Source organism: Leopardus geoffroyi, chromosome B1 (assembly GCF_018350155.1).
Source record: "Leopardus geoffroyi isolate Oge1 chromosome B1, O.geoffroyi_Oge1_pat1.0, whole genome shotgun sequence".
Taxonomy (NCBI): Eukaryota; Metazoa; Chordata; class Mammalia; order Carnivora; family Felidae; genus Leopardus; species Leopardus geoffroyi.
In genome coordinates, this window is record NC_059327.1 from 148,005,363 (window position 1) to 148,024,316 (window position 18,954).

Sequence of the window (18,954 nt, forward strand, 5' to 3'; positions counted from 1 at the left end):
AAGGCATGAGTGGGGGAGGGGCAGAGAGAGAGAGACGGAGACACAGAATCCAAAGCAGGCTCTAGGCTCTAAGCTGTCAGCACAGAGCCCAACATGGGACTCGAATCCACGAACCAAAAGATCATTACCTGAGCCAAAGTTGGATGCTTAACCTACTGACCCACCCAGGCGTCCCTCAAATTTTTTAATACAAATTTGGCCTCTATAAACGTCACATAGCTCAACTGTTTATAATATACTATTAAGCATATATATTGTCTACATTGATTATTCCTCAGACCTAAGATTAAGTTGAAGTCACAAAAACTATTGTTTGAGTCATTCCTTTAATTTATTAAAACCATTTTCAGGATGCAATTATTCTGCCACTTTGATTTGCTCCCATACTTTACCAGGTTAAAAATTCTCAATTTACCAGGTAAGAAAAGATCATACTAATTTCAGAGAGGAAACTTACTAATACTTAATATTCCATTTTTTTTAAATGTATTGCAAATGATGAGCAGGCAGAAGATGAAAAGTGAAATCTATAGGGAAATAATTAGAAGAGAAAGTTTTCAAGTATTCAGCATCCTTGGTAACTTCTCCCATGACCCTGTGACTGGAAACCAGGACAGCATTTAAAAAGCTGGTCACCTTGGAAAGCGCAGAAACCTCTAAAAATAAAAACCAACATTTCCAGACTCTGCCATAATGGTTTCCTGGTAAACAGAAAGACATGCTTGCTATTCTACCCCCACACGGGGGTTGTGACAATTAATTATTCAACATTTGGAAAGTGCTTTGGAGATAAGCTAAGTGCTAAAAATCATCATCAATTTTCAGCAAACCGCACTTAAAGTGAACTCACCAGGCTTACTGTTGGAAATTGAGTACAAGACGATGCTTCTTTTTCCATTTCATTTAGACCATTAGACCAAACAACCAACACCCATATGGAACATTCCTTTCCTTTCGGTCAACCTTTGAGTGTCCTCTAAGTAAAAAACTAGTCCTTAATTTTCAGAGAAATGTAAATTCTAATAATGTGGTTTCACAAAATTTACAGTGACGTGCTTATTAGGTATCCTTCCTCTTCTGACTTTGATTTAAGCGATATAATAAACAGTGAATTTACTAACAATTTCATCTATAAAATTATGAGAGCAATTAAAATCTAGTGCAATGTACTTCTACTGTGTTAGTTATCGTTTGAGGATGCATATTTGTTTAGGTATCCATGGCTGCATTACACTACGTATATAAATTTAGATAAACAATCTAAGAATTGATTAACCTTGTTGAATGCTCTAAATGAAATTAATAAGCTATTCTATTTAAACATAAAATGATTTGGGGGCAGCTGAGTGGCTCAGTCTGTTAAGCATCTGACTCTTGATTTCGGCTCAGGTCATGATCTCAGAGCATGGGGCTCTGCACTGACAGCATGGAGCCTGCTTGGGATTCTCTCCCCACCCCCTCCCCCTCCCCTGTTCACCTTCTACCAGTCTCTCAAAAATCAATAAACAAACATTAAGAAAATTATTTAAAAAAATGATTTTGGTTAGACCATTTTCCTCCTTATCTAGAATATGTTCTGGTTTGTAGTTTTTCACTTTAAAATTCACAACAGTGACCCAAGATTGAGATTTTTTTCTTCACCAGAGTATAACTAAAACCCACATAAAAACCCACCTGCATCCATTAAAAAAAAAAAAAAAAAAAAAAAAAGAGGGAGGCAGTAAGTGGTTTTTAAACAGTCATGAGCAGGCCATGCTCTGCAAAGTGACCACACAGTAACTGTAGTCAGTTTGGAATTAAACCTACAAGAGTAGAACTCATCCACACCTACGTCCATTTTGGAGACAATAAATAATTTTGTCCCAAATATTATTTTTTTACTTCATATCTCTGACACAGTGAAAGATCATATATACAAAATCATAATTTCATGTTTTTGAGAATTAAAAGCTGTGCTGACATAATCTTCTTGGATATGGGACTTGTTTCCCATTAGATCGAGCTCATCAACATTTCTCTAAAAAGAGGGTTATGCATTTTAATCTCAAAATGCACAATTTTAAAAGTCATCATTGCTTTTAGAAAGGGTTTGTTTACAAGATGAGTTTTTACCACTTTAAACATTAATACCTTTTACACATCTATTAGTTAACCTTCAATCTTTTATCCATATTCGCCTTCCAAACACCCCACCCCCCAATGTGGAAGTGAAATCTTAAATGTGCTCTCCATTCCTAATCTCAATAGCGAGGAAACAAAACACTGGTTGCTTTAGCGAGATGATCTCCATCGGGCTCCTGCCTCACATAAACAAAAGTAACTATGGAATTCTGCAAGGAACCCACAATAGACTGCTCAACTCCAAACAGATTAATGCCAAAACAGCTAAGAAAATTTCTCATTGACTCAGGTTGATATTTACCAAATATGTGATATAACCTTCATCTTCCACAGATCATTATATAATAAATATGTAGAAAAATTGTTTCTCATCATTTAAAAGAAGATAAATTGTTTTCGTCATTTAGATGAAAAGAATATCCACAAGCAACTTAAAACTGAATAGGAAAATGGATCCAAAGAAGGCCTTCCTTAAAAAAATTATCTCAAAGGAGTCATAGCCTTTCTTCCTCTGCTCTACGGGCTTTATTAGGGGGTGCCAATAATGGGCTACTGGTACAAACAGAAGAAACAGACACATCATATGCTTAAAGAAGTATTTTCAGGCATACATCTTATCTCTGCTTTAATGTTAGCAGGACCATCAGATAGTTCCTTAAAAATAAACAATATGATACAATTGCCACATGGGGGGCGGGGGGGAGTCATTTCAAATTAAATGTTTCCCATCCACATGAATGTGAAGGAGATAAAAAAAACTCTCCAAAGGAATTAGACATGTCCCCAAGTGAATAAGAAATGAATTGGCAGAGACTGAGCCTCCATGAGAACATTACTTTGAATCCAAACCAAATTTCTAAAACACTCCAGGTGATCTGCGCTATATTTATAGAATTTAAATGCTGAAATAGTAAAAAGAATGATTCTGAAGTGTTTAAGAAATGAAGCAATTTAATTAAGTGGCAATGCTGTATTTATTGATTGTATGTTGCAATGTTTAGCTCTAGTACCAGAGTGACAGGAAAGACAAATACCTAGACTCCCGGGACCTTCTCAGGTGGACGCTATCACTTGGTCATGAAATGCTTTTCGTGAACCATTCCCCAGATCAGCTCAGCAGAGGGTTCACTCCCTGTAAACTCAGAGGATCCTTACAGAAGTTACTTTGAGGGAGGCTAAGAACACCACACATACCTGCCCCAAAATTTCACTCACTATACGGCCAAATCCTTCAAATTCCAACAGCATTGATTATTCCTTTTGCATCTTCTGGTAAAAAACTAAAAGTGCAAATGCTACTAAGACATATAGTACCTTGAATGATTTCGTACTAAAACACTGTCACATGTTTTCTCTTGCAAAGAAAATCAGATACAAATTAATAATGAGAGCGTCAGCCTGCCCGCAAACTCGTAGTGAATTAAAAGAAGCGTATTATAAGGGAAGGGTAGAGCTGATGAAGTTAGGTGTGAACATAATAACTAACAGCTGAATCATACTTACTACCTGCTGCAGACGCTTCTGAGTATTTCACTTATGTTAACTTACTTAAACTCCAGGAAGAAAATGAGGTAGGGTCTGCTGAAGAACTGGAAGCCCGGGGTAGCCGGAGGCATGAGGCACGGCGTCTGTGAGTGTTGGGCACACGGCCCACATCTCCCCTTCAGGACTGGGGTGCTGCCTGGGCCGGGCCGGATCGGTACTCGCCATGCTCGGCTCGGTCTTGCTCAGAAACGGTCTTAGAAGCAGAGAGCCACCTGACCCATGGTCACGCCCCTGCCGCAGGACGGCCCACGTCTCCTGCCTGGGCGGCGTGGGCTCCCTGGGCTCAGGGTGGACGAGCTCTGAAGGACCTTCCGGGCTCCAGAGCCTGCTAGGAGCCGCCGACGGACGCCTGGGTAATGGCACCTGCTACGGAATGGCACCTGCACACGCCCCTCTGCCCAGTCCGGCTTCCTTCGCGCCCTGGCGGGGACCACCCCTCCGCACAAGCCCCAGGAAACTTGCTGAGCCATCAGAAAGTGCTCCCGGGAGAACCTAAGCTGAGACGCAGTGCACACGGGGCTCCAGCCCAGGCATTGTGGCTCCAGAGTCCATGCTCACAACCAGCTCGGCGAAACCCTGACAGTGCGAGCTCAAAATCAACTTCGATGGGAGTTTCCACTCGGTGAAGAGGCCTCAGGAGCCATGGCTGACTGCCGCCTCTCAATGTCTTCTCAAACCGCAACTCCCCCCCCACCCTGTCACTCCTGGGGTCTTGTCAGCCATGCCCATCACCTGTCCTTCATGCCCATGGACTCCGGCTTTTCACTGATGGCCAAAGACTACTTCAGAATCCCACTTTCCCACCCAGGACGTTCTCTCCTGGTCTCCACATGCTCTAAACGTTCACGTCACTGATGCACACGACCACCACCTCAGGCTCCATCACCCCACAGCCACACTCGCCCCCCACCCCCTGCACCCGGAAGCAGCCCTCCCTCATAGCTCACCTCTGGCACTACCTCAGCTTTGTCTCACAGCCTGCCTCCCATTATGGCTAAGGTCTCCTCCCTGGGGCATGTCAAGGGAGCAGACAGCCTAATACCTTCCACTCTCCCTCTCCCCCACTTCTGGGCCAAGCCTCTGTATTTCCTTATGAAAATAGATCCCTTGGGGATCACTGCCCACCATGTAAGAAAACAGCCAGACCTTTAAGCCCTGTGCAGGCACAGCTGAGACACCCTCTTTACAACATAAAGATACGCAAAAACAGTGTAGAAAGCACAACAGTAGGGGAATGCCTGATGTAGGAGCAACAGCTTCACACATCTCCAGCCCTAAGAGCATTGCTAAGTTGCATAATGACAACTGGGAGAAAGGAGCAAAAGTGGAAATTCTATTCAACGTGTTAAGAAAGGTGACAAGTGCAATTTATTTTGGAATGATGTACATCAGAAACATATTTTAAGACAATTTTAGTTTCGATACTTAAATAGGTAAGCTTCAGTTATCAGAAAATTCAGTTAAAGTTAATATACTCCAATGACAGTACATAAATAGACCACTCCTGCAATTTAAGCAGTTTCACAATTTCCCAGAAACAGTCTCCTTAAAATATTATTTCCTCTTCTTTGATTCCACAGACTCTACAACTCATGGTACCTACTGCCCATGCTTCAGGCATTAACACTCCCCCGCCCCCCCCACCTGTAGCTCCCAAGTCATCAGACTTCTGTAGATCCCATGGCTGGACACCTACCTTAGAAATGAATCCCTCACTGTCTCTACAGAACTGGATGTTCTTCCACCAGTTCCCAGCTCAAGCAGCAAATTGCTTGAAGCCTGGGCCACATGCTCTAGCCTATTGTATTCTGCTGTTGGTTTTTTTTTTTTTTCTGGTTTTTATATAAATACACTATTATTCAAGCCCATATACTAGAGTCCTTCCATAATAGAAGCCAAAAGTTGTGGCATTGAACTTTCCAAACTGTATTTAATTTGTAAGTATAGTATTACAGCTAAGAAAGTTCTCTAACACAATGATTTTTAAACCTGCACAAAATAATTTTAATAAAATTAAAAACCTCATTTAATTGGGAAAGCAAACTATTTCAGATTAGTGGAATTATCCCAAATGAGTCCAGAACCAAAGGCGCTGGTTTCAATTCAAAAATAACATCCAATTTCATTTTATCAGCAGCAAGGTGTGGTCTTGATTCAGGGAAATTTTATAAGGTCTCAATGATCTGATCATGTTTTAATAACCTCATGTGTAACAATGCACTTATACTAGTGCCTTTGCGTCAAGGTCCAGAGCTGAGATAAGACATGCCAAGGCAGGTCAACTTTACAGGAAACATCTCATGAGGTCAAACCCACAATCCTCCCAACCAATATTCAGTGACATCAAAGAACAAGAAATTATTCTACAAAATGGTAAGTGACATGAGCAAAATGCTATGAGAGAGTAGAGAATACCATCCAAAAGGGTCTGTTTACCAAAAACATTCATGCTCTTTTAAATTGTAGGAATACTTAATCTACCCAAAGATTTGTCCTGGAACGTATCCTCTTAAAAAAGCCTTTTTGTCCTCTTGGAGTGAAAAAGCACTCACGTTAAATACCCGCTACATAAATTTAAACTAATTTATGCTAAACTTATTTCTTGAAGTTGTAAATGGCCCTCCTAGTTCTGGTGTTCTTGGATTTGGGGTAAAGTGTTCATGACATTAGGCGTAGGTGAGATCTCCTTTCAGACTTCACTCTCAAGATCATAAGCATTCAAACAGATTTCTGTCTGTTCTCTGAAAGACACTCCTCTAATCTTATGATATGTAGTGCATTTCTCTACACCTTCCCCAGTCTGTCTCTGCAAGACCTAACCTCCGAGGGAACATTCTAGGTAAAACTGCATAAGGTTCAGACACATGGATGAACAGAGACATAACAGCATTAGAAGATCCCTATTAAAAGGTTATAACTGAACTCAAATATGCATTCAGATGTAATATTTGTGAATATAAAGAACAATGAAACATACTGAGAATATTCACTGGAAACAATATATATAATAAATAAAACATCCATCCTAAGATGTTGCAATATATTGTGCATTTGCATATATTGTAAGGCACATATATTACAAGGCAAATATACACCTAACATATAGCTATATAGACAGTACAATGATATTCTCTCACCTTTCCATAATTCCAATATTATCGTGGAGCCCTGATACTGGTACCATAAAAGATTCCTATTTTCCCTCATTTATATTTATGTTATATCTTCCAGAGATTTTGTGAGAACATCTGGATTTAAAAGTTGCAGTTAAACACGATCAATATTAAAAAAATATTTGGGGGCGCCTGGGTGGCGCAGTCGGTTGGGCGTCCGACTTCAGCCAGGTCACGATCTCGCGGTCCGTGAGTTCGAGCCCCGCGTCGGGCTCTGGCTGATGGCTCAGAGCCTGGAGCCTGTTTCTGATTCTGTGTCTCCCTCTCTCTCTGCCCCTCCCCCGTTCATGCTCTGTCTCTCTCTGTCCCAAAAATAAATAAACGTTGAAAAAAAAATTAAAAAAAAAAATTATTTGGATGAGGCAACCACCAAGTTCACAGAAGTGAATAAACGAAGGACTCTTCACCCTTGCCAACCATGGGAACACCTTTGCAACTGAAACCCAGAGAACACTAGATGTGTCTAATTCTGCATTTTTTACAATACCTAGTATCTATTCTTCAGAGAAGGCATAAAAATTGCAATTCCTTATAAATCTTTTTAAGTAAATGCCTTTTTAAAAACCTTAAGAGCAGTATTCTTTGGCGGAAACTGGAGGAAGGCTACGTAAAAAGTGTACTGTATTTTTGCAGCTTCGTGTGAGCCTACAATTATAAAAATAAAAAATTAAAAAAAAAATTAAGGACCAACAACTCACTTTGATTTTTTCTTAAGTTTTTAGTTAAATTCCAGTTAGTTAACATACAGTGTAATATTAATTTCAGGTGTACAATATAGTGATTTGCCGCTTCCATAGGACACCTGGTGCTCGTCCCAAGTGCACTCCTTAATCCCCACCACCTGTTTAACCCATCCTCCCATGCTTCTCTCCTCTGGTAACCATCAGTTTGTTCTCCATGGTTATGAGGCTGTTTCTTCATTTGCCTCTCTTTTTTCCCCCTGTGACCATTTTTTTTAGTTTCCTAAATTTCACATATGAGTAATATCATGTGGTACTTTTCTTTCTCTGACTTATTTCACTTAGCATAATACTCTCTGGCTCCATCTATGTCATTGCAAATGGCTAGATTTCACTCTTTTTTACTGCTGAGTAATATTCCACCATATCTTCTTCATCCATTCTTCAGTTGATGGATATTTGGGCTATTTCCATAACTGGGCTATTGTAGATAATGCTGCTATAAACACTGGGGTGCATGTATTCCTTTGAATTAGTATTTTTGTATTCTTTGGGTAAACACGTAGTGGTGCAATTGCTGGATGATAGGATAGTTCTACTTTTAACTTTTTAAGGAACCTCCACACTGTTTTCCAGAGTGGCTGCACCAGTTTGCATTCCCACCAACATTGCAAGAGGGTTTCCCTTTCTCCACATCCTCATCAATAACAACTCACTTTTAATCTCAAGCAAATATTAAATAAAACTGTGTCCAATTCAGAGAACAGATGAAATATGGTCATTTTTAAATAGAAAGGTTAAATAATTTTTCCAAGGAACTATATAACACATCACAAACCCTAACAATAAAGTTTTGTCCCCAAAATATTGGATTCCAAACTTCATGACAACAAATTTCACAAGAAATAGTTGAAAGACATGACAGTAGTGATCACAGCTACTTACTGGAGGAATATCTCTAGAAGAAATAGAGTTTAGATAAAGCTGGGTATGATGACTGGGTGTCTCTGATTGGTTTGTCCAGATTTTTTAAGTGACTATCATTCCATAAAAATAAGCATTTTCACTATAAAATATGCTTGCCAGGGCGTCTGGGTGACTCAGTCGATTAGGCGCCAAACTCCGGGTTTCAGCTCAGGTCATGATCTCATGGTTGCTGAGCTGGAGCCCCGCATTGGGCTCTGCACCGACAGCACACAGCCTGCTTGGGATTCTCTCTTCCTCACTTTCTACCCCTCCCCCACTCATCCTCTCTCTCTCTCTCTCTCTCTCAAAACAAATAAAAATAATAATAATAATAATAATAATAAATATGCTAGCCCCTGTGAGGACCACAAAAGATATTCTGACTCAGTTCACAGAGTGAGGAAGCATACAGTGTAGGACCACATGCACACCAGTGAAACAAAGGGCAGTGCAGAACAATAAGCAATAAAGTGATTGGTTAAAATGTAGACTTCACTGCCTAGAGTTTTGGCAGTAAAAACGTGTGAGTGCCTGAACCGTATTTTCTTCTGATGTTTTTGGATGAGTGTTTTGTTTCATTTCTTAACGTATTTTTCAAGGGAAATTATCTGATCCCATTTATCTAAATCTTTTAAGACATTTCCTATCTGCCTTCTTTCTTTTCCCTGGCAAAGGAGCCCAACTTGTAAAAAGTGCAAACGTGTGAGCTGTGTGCTTCTGCTTAATGTGTTAACGCTCAGCAATTTTCTGAAGGCGATTGTAATCAGTACTTCAGCAATCTCCTACCATGAGGCCCTACTCTGCTAACATCATGAGTGCTCATCATGCATTCTGAAAGACCTAGTCTCTCGAGGTCAAAGGAATGAAGGAATTTCTGAAGCAGCTCTACTGTGAGGTCTTGCCGCAGCTGCAGTCAACATGCAGCACACACGGGGAGGGTCTCAGGAGTGCAGCCATCAACACTCAAGGTCCGCTCAACCTCCAGTCTCACTGATGATCTCACTGAGTCCTCCCTCCAAACAAACATGTTTCACCAAATAAGGCTTCCAGAACTTCATTCATGATCGTTCAAGGGTAGAAGGTACAAAAACCTGGTTTGTATTAAAGACATTATAAATATTCCCAACGGGCCATAAAGATAACAGATTTCCAAGCTGAAGAGCATGAGAAATGGAAGAGCTAACCCCATGCCCATGGGATAGAAGTTTAGATATTATTGTCATGATCCTATTCCTTAAATAGTTGTTCTTCCCTAAGTCCAGGCCTAGCACCAAGGCTTTTTAAAAGTCTCATGTGCCGAGGAGACACCAAAGGGAGGAGCCTTGCTTCCAGCATTTAACACAGACATGCCTGGATGCTTTTGTTTTATAACAACCCAGTTTAACTTCTCACAGGAGTGAAATCACCCAAAACAGAAGATGTTTTCTGAAATCCACTATTTTTAAAACAGTAGTTTCACAAGGCTCACCATAATTACCCTTAGTATTTATTTCAATTTCCATAGCATTATGTCTGTAACAGAAAACAAAAGGTGTCTACTACACCAGATGATTCCATTTTCCACTAAATCACCCGAAAGCAACCACATTCGGGTCAAGCACATATGAGGGATGCTGCCTGAAATGTAAACGTCCTCAAAAATGCAGACCGACTTACGTTATTCTGAAGGAGTATGTTACGTACTCAGTACTCTGAGTGCCACAAAACAGATACACTTCGGTGATAAGAGCCAACCAATCAAGACCACCACCAGCTCTCAAAAGAAAAACAACAAAAACTCAACTACAATAAAAAAGAAAAGAAAATCAGTCTTTGGGTTAGAAAATCTAATTAAATTTCCACATCAACATCCAAATTCCTTCTGCTGCAAGCCTGATTTTGCAAGGGGATACATACTATTACTTACCTTATAATTCTTGAAAACAAAAGTCATAAAAGTTTAATTCTATGTAATTTAGAAATAAATATTTGGCTTAACCCTCTTTTCAGATGAAGAAAACAGAAGTTACAGTCAAACAGTACTTGAGAATCAGACCTTTCAAAGAATTAAGAATTGTTGCTTTACCACAAATGTTTACCAGGTATAGGCTGCAAGTTTGCTTTTGATATTATAATCGACATATGTGAGAAATGCCTTGTCCATATTAAGCTGGAAAGGCTCTCCACAAGCTCCAGTTTTTAGCTATTATTCATCTTTAAACATTCAGTTTTTCATGAAATATGGTTTCCAAGGTAGCAGCACTGGAGACGCCATGACAATATTTTAAATCTGGAAATTTGTTGGCTAGGATTCTAATTACAGAAGCTAAAAATATTCCATGTGTAAGCTTTTGGGGATCACCCATGGGGTGAAGAGCACCATAATCATTTTCAAGGGTTCTCCAGGTGCTGTGTGTGTTACTTGGGGACATAAAGTTGATATGAGTGATGCAGTGAAACGGGTGATCTCAAACTGCTAGCTATTAGACTCAATTTTTCAAGTTGATATTTAATAAACCCTTTTCCCAATTCAGCTTTAGCAATAAAAAATAAAAGTCCTAGAGAAAAAATGTTTCTTGAGTTTGGATCACTCGGAAGAACAGCTCAAGAAAGATACTTAAAAGTGTTGTTCATTCACTCAGCCAACAAATATTTATTAATATGTCAGGAACTGTTCTCAGCGCTGGCACAATTCAACTCAAGAATAAGGAATGTTGTAGAACAGAACAACAACAATAATAACTAACATATGTATAGTCCTTTACAGTTCTGAGCAAGGTTTCATAATGGTCACTTCATTTGTCCCTCATAACACCTCTGTGAGCTAGGTTTTACAATCATTTCAATAATGAAAAAGGAAAGATAATTTTTTCAATTTCCGAAATCAAATAACTAGCAAGTAAGAGAGCTGGGTCTCTCTAGCCCGTATCTTCCAAGTGCATATCTCTATTGGTCACTGGGCAATACTTATGTTAAGCATTGAAGACAAGTTCTGCATGTTGATGAGCACTGTGTTAAAGTTGTGTTTTTTGGTTGTTGTTTATTTTAAGGACAGGGTTTCACAGATCCAGACTACGACGTTTACAAGTTCAAAGTGTTGTTAATATCTTCACGCATTTATTTTATTATATGGAAACACTGGTGTGTGCATGGTTATCTGAGTTTTCTAAACCAAATAAAAGAAGTTTACTTCCCAGGTATTAAAATCTCTCTTACTTAGGATAACATACTGGACAAAAACTCCATGAGCAATAAACCTGAACAAGTTTTACATAGAAGACTATAGCCAATAAAGATACGAAAAGGAACAAGGAACAAAAGATACTTGGGAAATGCAAATTAAAACCACAATGTGATACAACTTTACATCCACCTAAATGATTAAAATAAAAGAGATAATACCAGCGGTTTGTAAGGATGCCGAAACACTTACAAGATGCCAGTAGGAGTATAAACTGGTGCCACTTTTGAAGGAAGGCACAATCTCTTATTCCCACATGTTCACCAAAAGACATATGTGAGAATGTTCATAGCAGCACTATGTGTTATAGCCAAAAACAAGAAACAATCCAAATATCCATCAAGAGCAAAATGATAACTAAATTGTGGCGTTCTCATAATGCAGAATACTGCAGAACAATGAGACTAAATGAACTGCAGCTACACACAAAACATGAATGAATCTCACAACCATAATGCTGAGCAAAAGAAGTCAGACACAAAGTTACGCAACATACATTCTGGTAGAAAGTTCAATAATAGATAAAAATAGCGTATAATCTCAGAAGTCAGGAGAGAAGTTATCTTTGTGGGGAAATAACAGCTTGGGGGAGGAAAAGGAGGCTCCTGGCTGCTGACAGGGTTCTATATCTTGGTCTTGGTGTGTTCACTTAGGTAAATGACCAAGCTGTTTACTTATATCTCAATGACATGCATACTTTATACATTTTATATTTCCATAAAATCTTCAGATAGATAGACAGATAGACAGATGGGGATCGTACACCTAACTAGCCCTTAACCACTGTGTTTGCTGTAATTCTTACATCTGCTTTTAGTATTTGGTCTGTCTCTTCCTTTACTCCCAAGCTGTCCCCTGGCACTTTTCAAGGCTATCCATGTAGCTGCCAATATCAGACCATTCCTATCTTCTAATTTGTAATTCAGTGTTTGCTATGGGATTAGAAATGCTATAATCAGTCATGTTAGAACTGTACATGAATTCAAAGTAAACAGATTCTGAGAGATCACCTATGAGTAAAGTGAATCTTCTTCAATCTATGTCTTTTTTTTTAACCCTTTATTTTGCTTTCTTAGAGCTTTTTTGCTGAAGAATATGCCAACTATAGGAGTTCCAAATAGATGAAGCTAGTACTGGACCCCATCAGTGAACACTAGTCTCCAGGCCAAAGCTAGAATTAACTAACATAGAAGTCCAGATCCCACAAGTTTACTTATCTGCAAATATTATAATGGACATTATCAATCAATAAATATACTTCCAGTGAAAGAAAAGAAACCAATGACTTCTTATACAAGATACTATGAAGAACTTCTTTGGTTGTCTCACTCGTAGAACATAATATCAGTTTTAAAGACAATATATTCTGGGGCACTTGGGTGGCTCAGTCGGTTAAGTGTCCGACTTCAGCTCAGGTCATGATCTCACAGTTCGTGAGTTAAGCCCCACATCGGGCTCTGTGCTGACAACACAGAGCCTGAAGCCCACTTCGAGTTCTGTGTCTCTCCCTCTGTCTCTGCCCCTCCCCTGCTCTCTCTCTCTCTCTCTTAAACCTTAAAAACAATTTTTTTAAAAGAAAATATTTTCCTTTCTCATTTTGTATTTTTATTAATCTTGATTTTTTAAACCCCCCCAAAATATACTACTACAAGTTTTATTTACATATTTTTTCCAATACAAAAATTCAAGGATAGCCTTTTTCTACACAATAATCCACAAGATAAAAAAAAAAATATCTGTTTGTGGTTATTTATTTCCTTTAGCATCTTAATTTCATGTAACTTCTTTCTTTATGCACTCTCCACGAAAAACAGAAGTTAGCTCTTAAAAACCAGAGCTCAAATTGCTACACGCAAACTGAACCCTCTTCACCAGTGAAATGCCCCCTGGAACCAATGGAGAGGAGATGAAGTTGAGGCAAATGGGCACTGCTGAGGAGCAGAATCACTAACAGGGACTGGAACCATCCCTTCAAACCAGGATAAACATTTCTCTGCTTTAGTATCTTCAGCTGTGACTAAAACAACATTCATTCATTTGACGACAGCCATTCAATACATAGGTATCGCTAGTTCAAAGAGAAAAGGTTCATCCCCACTCCACCAATAATTTTCCACTTAGGTTAAGAAGAGCATACAAAAAAAAAAAAAAAGAAAGAATGAATGAAAAGCATACAGAGTGTAATTTCCTTGTTTTTTCAATGAGCATAATAATTCCTTTCATCTATTTAATTTGCAGGGAAGAATAATAAGATGATGTTTTGGCTCATGAAAACAACTGCAGATATACATGGTTTCACCATGACTATTTCTACCTCTATCTTTTTTTGAATATATAGATATATAGATATAGATTGAACATATACATATATACAGATATATATTGGATATATATATTGAATATATATATATATAGGTATATACTGAATATACACATATACATATATACATATATGGCTTGATTCAAAGGCAAGTAAGACTTTATCATTAAGGAATAAAATTGTGAACATCATGAAAAGACCAGGAAAAAAAGTTTTATTTCTCCTTTACCACAGCAGGTAAATGAATCCATCTCCATTCCTGGTCGCCTGACCTTTTGATGCCTTGTTTAAAATGCCATTGTACTGCTGAGACTAGAGCCATGTACAAAGTCATTGCCACAAAGTCATTATGACAGTCATAAATGTGGGTTTAGGTAAAATAAAATCATCCACCTCTACAAATGAGTAGTATTTGTGTGTGTGTGTGTCTGTGTGTGTGTGTGTGTGTGTGTGTGTGTGAATGTACATAAGACAAAATAAATGAGGAAAAGGGGAGGTTAGGAAAACCCACCTCCACTACTGGAAAAATAACTAAGGCAGGCACCACAGGGATATAAAATATCCTTGTTATGTTAAAAGGACAGTAGCATATTTTCTATTCTGTGACACAAACATATTAAATATGGAGATACCAGGAGAAGCAAAATACATTTGGAATACAACCCCTGACCTTATATGAAAGAAACATTATTTTTCCCTTCCCTTAAAATTCCTGCATTATGAAAAAAAAAAAATCCTGAAAGTAGCAAGACCTAGTTTTGTAAAGACTTACTAACTTCCTGGATGTTCCTACACTACACTATCCATTGTGCTAAATAACTTCCCCAAAACAGATAAATTTCCTAAATCATACGTTGGCCTCAGAAATTGCATCAACAGTGAGAACTGAGATATGTGTTCTCCTCAGAGCTTCCTTTGTCCCGTCAAATCAGGTACCCTGATTCTTTCCACTTAGCAATCAAGGAAAAAGTACTTAGAAACTTTCACATCATTATATCCTTCTCTTCTCAGTTGGTTCTTTCCATTCCCAGTCTTGTTATCAACCCCGTCACAGATTTTATGCATATTACTAAAAGTGAACACAATGAAACTCCAAGAAACAAGCGGATGTTGTCTATTGCCACACTCACTTCAGGAGCAGTGAATTCTCTCAGGACGCTCTCCCCTAACAATAGGAGTCCTTATGGACTGCAGCGCCCTCAGAGGCAAGCAAAGAAACATGATTATCTACATGATTCACCAGCTAATGTGTATTTCCTTTCCTTAAGTGTTGTGTTTTTCTTTACTATGCAAGCTACGGCCAGACTATCTTTCTTATTATCAAAACAAAGGATCAGAACCTCAAAATTGCACTTGCCAGAGCTCAGTGAAAAATGAAATTACCACCAGACCATCCTGGCAGTTGTCCCAAAGTTTACCCGATTTCTATCATATTTTTTTCTCTAAATGATTCCCTGTATTCTTTTTACACATTACTGTAAACTCCAAATTTATTCTAATCATTTAAAAAACCAGAATAGTAACACTAACAAACATTTAAAGTTATTTTCTGTTGAGAAAATGAACTAAAAGAGATACATCATTATAAACTTAGTATATTCTGTCAATCTCATTGGCTAAGGTGCCTTATATATGTTAGTAAGTCTCCAGAATGACCTCAAAACATTAAATGATATAGAAAGAAAACACTCATAGAAAATGCTGGGGGAGGGGTTTTTCTAGTTTTCTTTTTTCTTAAAGGTAGATATGCCTGGAACTATCCAAACATCCAATCTTATCCCTCCCACCCCCATTCTTACAAATGTCCTGTATCTCAACTGTTCGTAAGAATACTACCTTCCTCTTTCTATCCATTTATGTGGGAGTTTTTGTGTTATCTTAGATATTCTGAGATAAAGTTAAAACAATTCAATTTCCAGATTTCATATAAAGAGAACAGAATCCTATCACTGTATTTAACTTTAAAATGAAAGTAAAAGTTTTTTCTCAGTTATTAAAACTATAGACAAATAAGCAGAACTGCTTCCTCTGAATGAAGTTATGCTAACAACCTCAATCTAAGTTCCATTATGATATTGAAAATTATTTAAATGCTAATGTGATAGATACAAGGAGACTTCTTAGAAACCTTTTCAAAAGACATTACATTAGTTATAAGGCACTACTGCATACTGGTTTAAATGCTCGGAAGAAGCCATTCAAATCAAAATGGAAAAAAAAAAAAAAAACAAAACCCTAGTGGGCAATGTTCACTTTAGTTCAGGTAGTATTCTAAGTCCAAGTCCCAGATACAAGAATAAAAGAGAAATACTGCACAATGCAGTGTCTCTCAGGAAAGGAACTGTTCCAGGATTTAAGACAATGTGTGTTTAGTACAGCCCAGTGTTCATGATTTCCCATTAGGAGCAACTTTCTCCAACCCTGAAGTGAAATGGGAAAGGCAGTGATGAGGGTAGACCAAAGCGGTTAACTGTTCTTCATTGCCAAGACTGGAGAGAGCTTGCTGCGGGTAATCATGCTGAGAAGATAAGGCCTTGAGAAGGAATGAAGGATGGAAAAAACAGAAGTTTTACAAGGAACTGGGGTGGGGGGGGGGGGGGTGGGGAATGCTTTACGATGGTAGAACAGAGGCAGAATGGCTTCCTTCTCCATCTTTTAAGTCAAGGTCAGGGCTTGTTGTGGTTTTTGTTTGGTTTTCTTGCTGTTGTTGTTGTTGTTGTTCTTTTGTTTCCTTTAAGAACTTGTGGTGCTTGCTGCAGTTTGCTGAATGTAGTTCCCAACTCCTGCCTTTCTCTGGTGACTCTTATTAACGGACTGGCAAAGGCTGGGTAAAATGCACTTAAGAAAAAAGAAATCACCCCTCCTTGCCAAGACGCACATGCTGCCCAGTACCTGAGGAAGAGCTCCACTGTCGCCGGCCAAGAGAAATCCCAGTTTAACCTCGGCCTCCCCTTTCCAAATCCATTGCAAATAATTGTGTGTGTGCCACTTGCAGAGAATCTGCCTGACTCACCCCCCGCTTTCGGTGTGCCAGGGAGAGATGTGCACGCTCCGTCCCGGAGCGGGCAGTCAAGTGGGGTACCAAGAGTCCCCCCCAAGACTCCCCCATTGGTGGGTTTGGGGACGTTTCCCCCTCCAGCAGGTGCCCGGCCACACTGGGACCACCCAAGCTCACAGGAACACACGTGTCACTGCGCCGGAGCCCAGCCCGCCGCGTACGCTGGCCCCACAGTCCGGGCAACAACGCCTGGCTACGCGCAGGGGGCTCTACACTGGGGGAGATACAGGACTTCTCAAAGTGCTCCTCTAAACGCTAAGAAGGAAACAACAAACACACAAAAAAAGTACTTTGCCGCGGAAGCAGCCTCCATACTCCGCGGGCGCCCAGCCCAGGGGATGCCCGGCCCGCAACTGACCTCTTTCTCCCTCCCCCCGAGTGCGCCGAGGCCGCCCGCGCGCCCTCCGGGACCGGCCCCTGGGCCCGCCGCCCCTGCGCCGGCTGCCGCCGCCGCCGCCTGCGCCGCGAGGCGGGGGATCGGCCGACCCTCCCCGCCGCTGCCCCGGCCGGGCGCTCACCTCCTGGGGTCCGCCTTCCGTCGCTCCTCCAGGTTGGCGGCGGAGTGTGGGGCTGCAGCGGCCGCTGCCGCCGCCGCCGCCGCCTTCGCTGCCACCACAGCCGCCGCCGCCACCGAAGCGCTGCCCGGCGCGCCGCCGGGACCGGAGGCTGGGGGCCCCGCGGGATCCCCGCAGGCGCGGGCCCGGGGCGCGGCGGGGCCGAGCCGCGGGAAGTTGTCGGCTCGCGGCGCGGATCGAGCGGGGCGCGAGCCACCCGCGCCCAAGTAGTCACAACTTTGTCGCCTGGGTGGGTGCGCGCTCCGGGGCGGAGGGAGGCGAGGACGGGGCGAGGGCGCTGGGGCGGGAGGGTCCTCGGAGCAGGCAGGACTGGAACCCGAACGGCCCACGAGGAAGGGGGAGAAGGTGGCGCGGGCGGGCGGGGGGTGGGGGGGGATGTCTACACGGCCCGCGTGGTGCGGGGCGAGCGAGTGTGTGTGAGCGCGGGCGTCTACTCTACTTTGCCTTCTGCAGCTTCTGCATATTTATGGGGATCTCCGATGTTTTTGCCAGTAACTAACACTGCAGCAGCGGTGACCGGCCCGGGCACCCCCGGGAGCGAGCTGGGGGACGGGGAACCGGGAAAGGCGGCCGCGGCGGAGGCTGTGCCACGAGCGTGAGCCCGCGATCCATATTTAAAGCCGCGAGTGGCCTCGGCCGGCCCCCTGCCCTGCCCTCGCTCGCGCCGCCCGGCCCCCACCGCTCGGGGCCGCTGCTCGGCGTCAGCCGCCCGGGCATCCGCGGCGGCGGGGAGGGGCCTGGGGCCGCACCGCCTCCGCCGGGGGCTCCGGCTCTGCGCGCCGCGCCCGCCTGGAACTGGCCGACGACCCGGCTCCCGGCCGGCTGCCTTCGCCCTCCCTGGTTCCTTGTCTCTCACGCCCTGAGCTAGCTGCTCGGTCCAGCTTTTTGTCCTATTCACCACCGTTCCCTGCTGGGGAGAGCCTGTTCTCTCAGGCAGAACTGAAGGCGCTCGCGTTTCCAGATCACTCTCGAGGCTACTTTATAAAACTTGAGGCGTGTAGGTCGAAGAGAGTGCTACCAGAACACAGTCATCGTTCACCTTCAGTAAAGGATGTCCGGGGAAGCACGGTTCTCGACCTTGTCCTGAAGGCAATAACCTGCCTTCCTCGGGCACTTTGAGGAACATCTTTAGCCATCCAAGGGAGTTTTCTTGCGCGCACAAAGTTATTATTTGTATTCACTCTGTTCCTAAGGCTAATTAATGACGTTTAAATACGCTTTGCCAAGCAAATAATACTAGTAATATATCAGTGACCCAGTCCCATTGTGATCAGTTAAGTAAACCATTAAGATTTA

General features: G+C 41.6%; 1 protein-coding gene across 3 annotated transcripts in view; it reads right to left on the reverse strand.

Annotated features, from left to right (window-relative positions):
- SLC4A4 (solute carrier family 4 member 4) overlaps positions 1 to 18,258 on the reverse strand; it is a 345,028-nt gene extending 326,770 nt beyond the window's left edge. For 2 of the 3 annotated variants that reach the window (XM_045473804.1, XM_045473800.1), the window contains exon 1: positions 17,602 to 18,258. The gene's annotated coding sequence lies outside the window, so the exon portion shown is untranslated. The remainder of the gene's footprint in view (positions 1 to 17,601) is intronic. The other variant, XM_045473803.1, reaches the window with a different exon arrangement.
- Between the last annotated feature and the right edge of the window lie 696 nt (positions 18,259 to 18,954).